Source organism: Anabrus simplex, chromosome 3 (assembly GCF_040414725.1).
Source record: "Anabrus simplex isolate iqAnaSimp1 chromosome 3, ASM4041472v1, whole genome shotgun sequence".
Classification (NCBI taxonomy): Eukaryota; Metazoa; Arthropoda; class Insecta; order Orthoptera; family Tettigoniidae; genus Anabrus; species Anabrus simplex.
This window is the reverse complement of record NC_090267.1, coordinates 3,054,739-3,061,032: the sequence shown is the minus strand read 5'-3', so window position 1 is coordinate 3,061,032 and position 6,294 is coordinate 3,054,739. Positions and strand designations below refer to the sequence as shown.

Sequence of the window (6,294 nt, the reverse complement as noted above, 5' to 3'; positions counted from 1 at the left end):
ACAGGTCTAAACGCAAAGCAGCCAATTAGGAAAATCCTGTATGTGTCTGCTAGTGTGCTGACCGACCGGCATCCTAGTAGCGCTGAGAGGTGAGTAGTGGAGAAATTGTACACTCGTTCACTATAAGCGCTTTCAGCCGGAATGGAAAGGTATGGAGTGCATAACAGAAGGCCAATGTTAGAGAACGCACCTCCCTCATAGAAAGATGTAGAGTAGCCTATAAACTGCCGAGAAGAGCATTTCAAATAACGCCACGAGAACTGTAGTCACATCGCAGTTCCTATGCTCAGCAGGATATGTACTATGGACGACATAGCAGTTTAGAGACGCATTCTCAGGAACATTCAAGGACCTAGAGGAGGTTTCCAGAGATGCCAAAGTGCCAGAATTTAGTTCTGCAGGAGTTCTTTTATGTGCCAGTAAATCTACCTACACAAGACTGATGTGCTTGAGCACCACCAGACTGAGCCAGGCTGGGGTCAGTAAGCCTGCGCCAAGCCACTCAGCCCAGCAAACGGCGAAGTCCCAATAAATTCATAAATAATGACAGATATTGGAAAAATGAAGCGGTATTGACCAAGTAGCGTGTTTGAGAGTCACAGGCAGGTGACTGGATGAACTCGAGCAAGGTTTGTTGTCTACTGAGGGATCTAGTGAACAGGTGGAGGGTCAGGGGACTGTACTTACTTGTTGTCTTCTTTGAAACATGGTTCCAGCTGACCATCTATGTTGTCTTCCACAGAGATTTCATCCTTAACATCGGCAAAAGGCTGTAAGACATATCAAATTAAATTAAAAACATGAAGGTAAAAAGGTAACTAGAATTAAACACAATAAAGATTAAAAAACAAATTTCATACTTGGGAATGAACCAAAAGTATCATGACATAGTTATATCAGACAAAGGAGTTGTTCGACTTTTCTATAACCAAAGAATCTGAAGGCTTTATCAATAGTGACCCAGAAAACGTTTGTTCAGAACGTTGTGCTGGCTGTGAGGTCTAGGGGTAGTGCGTCCACCTCATAGCCGGAATCTCGGCACATCTCGAACGATGTCACAGCAGCTTGTGCGAAGCTAGTTTCAAGACTAAGCTTATATTGGTCCGGCATGTAATGAGACTCTTGGGCAGCAAAGCGGCCAGCATCCCTCACACTACACAAGGCACCCTGTGGCTTGGCGCACTGCACGACTTTCTCCTATTTTCAATACAGTTGGCAGCCATGGCAAGCCTATACCAACACAGAAAATGCTGGCAAATTTGAGTTTTACGCTGTCTCGTTATAATTCTTGCAAACAAGAATACTTCTAGCCGACAAGATCCTTGTTCAAGACTACTAACTCCGAATCGCACGTAACAGGTTGCTGCTATTATATGCTAAGAGTATTGAGCAGTTCCTATAAATTAAAAAAAACCTTGCGTACATTTTCTTACGTACGATCGGTCAATACGGGAAAACTGCGACCGAGGACAAATAATTTTTCGACGATCAATGCAATAAAACGATAGTTCGAGAAAAGATAAACGCAGGGAAATTTAACATTGGTTTAAATGGAACATTTTTGAGATCGACTAAATTCAACGATGAATATGGGAAAACGAGAGTTCCGAGAACGATCTATCCAGGTTCTACTGCATTTGACTTCCATTAGTATTGTTCATAACCCCCTACTTGCCGTACATGTTCAGTACGTCTCAAGGCTGTTACGCATGCGCGTGTTAAAAAAATTCCACTTAAGCATCTTCCGGATTTTACATTTTGAAAGTTGGCAGGCATGTTATAGGGTGTGGTGAGAATAGAGAGCATTAGCCTAGAAATTCGGTTATACTTAAGAAGTCCATCGGCTCCACGAATTCTTGATATTTGTGCCCAACTGGAATCACTTGCAGCATCTTGATTTGCAACCCAAATGTCATCTACCTGAAGAGCTGTGAACTGCCTCTGAAGCTCATTCAGCATCTCATCTGTAGTTTCATTCTCTTCCTCACATAACATGATAGGAAACTTTTCCAAGAAAAAACAAATGGAGGAAAACTGTGCATCTTCAATTTTGTCTAACCTAGCAAATAGAGCATACTTTAAAACATCAGCCTTGAGCGGAAATGTCTTCATGATCTAGTCACAGGTAATACAAAAGTAGTTTTTCACTGATAAAAAAAGGATTTATCTGTATATATCCTGGATATATGTTCGAAGTCTGAATGTCAATATCTAACTCATCATCACTTCTTTGATTTTGATGGATAAGAGATTTATTCATGACAATCTACAATAGGAATATAGTGTATGAAAATGTTGGAGAAGAAATGTCTTGATATCTACTAAACGTGAGAAGGAACCTGATACACAGAACATCATATAAAAGTATAACGTAAACACTCGAGGCAGTCAAACACTTCACAATACATGTCAAAGCACAGAAGGTTTTAAACCATTAAATGAATACGACGCGAACATCGTGAAAAAAGAATATGCACATGGTAAAAAACATACACACACGAGGAACGAACGTAATTCTTCTTATTCTCCTTTATAATTTAATGCGCCTTGCTAATAGCGGTATAACCAGTCACTGGAACAAATTAAATGAGTCCAACGAATACAGGGTACTACAAAGCACGAAGCTAGAACACAAGAACTTGAACACTTCATTAAAATGTCATAACCTTAAAAGGCCAAAACATTCATGGAACGCCAACTTCGTGAATTAGTGGAGCAGAGTCTGTCGACACATAAGATTTACATGGAACAACTGTTATTGCGGTTTTAAATTCAATTCTAATAACGACACAATCATCACAGGTTAAAAATACCAATCATAACTGTTACCGTGGTTCCGTGGTGGACAGAGGTGAAATAAGGTGCGGGCATGAATGGGTCCATCTATTACAATCAAGAGATTAATTAAAAGATTTAAAATCGGAGTTATATTTCTTTGCTACTGTTTTTCTTTCAAATACCACATTTTAACAAAACACGTCGCTCAACAATAGAACAAGATTTCAAGTACAGTAGTTTAAATATAAAATTATAAAATAGGAGAAATCAGAAAATTAACAAACTTGCCAATTAATAATACGAGCTTACTTCAGCACTATGACTCCATCAACTCAATAGTCAAGGAGACAAGTCTCTCAATTTCCTTTGCAGAGTATACTACCACGTCTACAAGAATATAATCACTCTTATTGCCTCCTCCTTCCACATTTACAACCAGAGCATCTTTGCTCACTAAGATTTACACTTTCCAGACCTCTCGAGGCACAACCTACATTGTACAATTCAAAACTCTCAACAGTCTAACCACTTCACATAAAAGATCAAATTTTACAGGAGTATCCAATACTCATTCTGCCGGGCCTTTGTGGGAAGAAAAACATAGGTTAAAATTACTGGCCCCGCGGAGGCCAACACTTGCTCGCTCACTGCCCGACGTTACTGACAGAAAAACATAGTGACCTCGAAGTCACATTCTCTAAGTGCTTTTAGGCTAGTTTGAAATATACAGTAGAAATTTAAATCTTGGAAGATTGGAAATTTAAGGTTACATTAGTAAAGACAGGAAACATTCCTTCGAGCTAGCTTTCAGAGGATATCACACAGATATTAAATAGCTGCCATTACCTTAATCTGCAGGAAAGCTGGATGAAGGGTGAGATGCCCCTGCCTTTTCTATCAGCACACACTCAGTAAACAGGACGATCAATAAGGCAAGGTGGCTCGGAAAGGCACGAGCTTCTATACCCGAAAGGAAGGTTCTGGAGAGATCTGGGCTAAGGCCCGACGCACCCCCACTTTTTATTGGATAATCAAATAAGTAGAAGATGAACATAATTGGTTGGAAAATACACATACAAAATTTCCTATTGATCAATTTTGAAGTTGGTGGAAAGGGATCGAAGTGTTGACAACTGTGATACACACACACACACAAAAAAATGACAAATAAACTCATTTTCGGAAACCTCAAAATAACAAATTACTTTGAAGTCTTAGTTGTTCCCCTTCACACTAGAGGCCATAACATACGTTTTTCTGGTAGAGACATCTGTGAACAATAGTCCAAACTTCTTGCACAAGTTGTTGGAAATTTATTTTGAAGATGGCGTTATTTAAGGCCCTGCATTTGAATGAACGCGGTGGGTGTACCTCGCGGTACAATATCAAAGAATGAGTTATCGACTCGTGGACTTGCCTTCGACCCATGCAAACAATTAATTGTATGGAATTGGAGTGATTACCGAATGTTAACGATTCAAATTTTTGTCCGCAAAGTCGTAACATGACACCGTCCATTCATAAATTTTACAGATAAACCGTAAAAGTTGGCAGGTATGTCTACCGCTCAAATAATATCAAACAATTCTTCCTCAATTTGTCAAAACCACTACTAATTGCCAAAGCTCTGCGTTCTACCAAGAAATATTAGTACTTCCTTCTCAGCATGGAGTTTGTTTACAAAAAGATCCCTGGTCTCTGCCACTCTGGTTTGCCCAAGCTACTTCCAGGTTGTTCCGTCAACAACTTTCAATGCTGCAACATGTTTTAAAAAGTAGTAAGAAGGAAATCTAACCACACCATATTGTTGTGTTGCAAACTGGATATGATGTAGTGCTTACTATGAAGACTGTACCGGGGCTACACCTCCTTGCGTGCCTTCCAGAAGGCCATCTGAGTTGTGAACCCTGACCTATGTATCTGAAGACATTTGTACCTTTAGTTCTTAGGTGTCTGTACTATCACCTTATGTGCTACCTCTGGCGGGAGGACGGAGAATTAATTTTCAAGAGATATTTCTATTCTATATGTTTGTAAACCTGAAGTCTTTGCAGACAGTTTTTCTTATGTGCTAAAGTTACCAGCACATCTACAACTTGCTTCTTTCTTAAGTTATTAACCAATCAGAAAGTTTTGTATATATTTCTGTAGCCAACTAAAAATGGGGGTGTGTACAGGTGTTCTGCCTAGCTTCCCCTTGAGCTGCTGTATAAGCTGGGCACTTTTAGGCTATTTTGTTATCTCTATTGCTCCGGTCTAAGTGTGTGTACAGCAGAGGAGGGGCAGGGGCAGCCTTGCCCGGCGTTAGAAGGCCCAACAGCTCAAGGTAATGGCAGACAGTTAACTTGAGGGGAAGTTTTCAAACTTCTTACTTAATGTAAAGTTTTAAGTTTAATATCCCCTTTCAAATGTAAATTTTCAGGCGAATGTAAGGACTCCCGGCTGGGAATAAAGAGTCTTCATGGGGGTGACTATGATTTTCTAAAACAATAAATATTGAACACCATTTTGGAACATAATAGAGCCTCCGTAGCTCAGATGGCAGCGTGCCGGCTATTACTATTGGATTCCATGGTTCAAGTCCTCGTCACTCCATGTGAGATTTCTGCTGGACAAAGCGAAGGCAGGACAGGTTTTCCTCCGGGTCCTCCGGTTTTTCACGTCATATCTCATTCCAGCAAACCTCTCCAATATCATTTCATTTCACATGTCATTCATTAACATTAGCTCAGAGGAGTGCGACAGGCTAGACGGGGGCTTCATTCATTCCATTCCTGACCTGGTCGAATGACTGGATTATGGAACTTAATATTCCGCATCTAGTCACCCCTCTGTAGTACAGGGTAAGCGTCTGTAACCTCGGGCAATAGGCGTGTGTAGGATTTTAAGTGCAAGTGTCTCTCCTCCTAACATTTTGTTCATGGCCAATAAACATTTTCCTTCGTACTTCTAGGCCATTTAGTATGGGCAGTCATTAAATTGTTATTATTTATAGGCGAGTGTGTAACAGACTGGCAAGCAGAAATGGCAGTATCCACCATTTTGAAGTTTATCTAGAGTAAAACTCCGAGGAGCTGGACTGTAGTAATGCAAGTGAGTGGAGCAAGTAACTTGAGAGCTCATTCCTTGTAAGTATAGGATCTTCTCCATTGAACCTGATCTTTTATCAGAGCTGAAGAGCTCATTCCTTGTAAGTATAGGATCTTCTCCATTGAACCTGATCTTTTATCAGAGCTGAAGAGCTCATTCCTTGTAAGTATAGGATCTTCTCCATTGTACCTGATCTTTTATCAGAGCTGAAGAGCTCATTCCTTGTAAGTATAGGATCTTATCCATTGAACCTGATCTTTTATCAGAGCTGAAGAGCTCATTCCTTGTAAGTATAGGATCTTCTCCATTGTACCTGATCTTTTATCAGAGCTGAAGAGCTCATTCCTTGTAAGTATAGGATCTTCTCCATTGTACCTGATCGTTTATCAGAGCTGAAGAGCTCATTCCTTGTAAGTACAGGATCTT

The 6,294-nt window shown here is 40.2% G+C and overlaps 1 long non-coding RNA gene across 1 annotated transcript in view; it reads right to left on the bottom strand.

Moving 5' to 3' along the window:
• Positions 1-696: 696 nt before the first annotated feature.
• LOC137498972 (uncharacterized) overlaps positions 697-6,294 on the bottom strand; it is a 93,234-nt gene continuing 87,636 nt past the window's right edge. Inside the window, exon 4 of the long non-coding RNA XR_011017950.1 lies at positions 697-770. This is a non-coding gene — a long non-coding RNA (uncharacterized lncRNA). The remainder of the gene's footprint in view (positions 771-6,294) is intronic.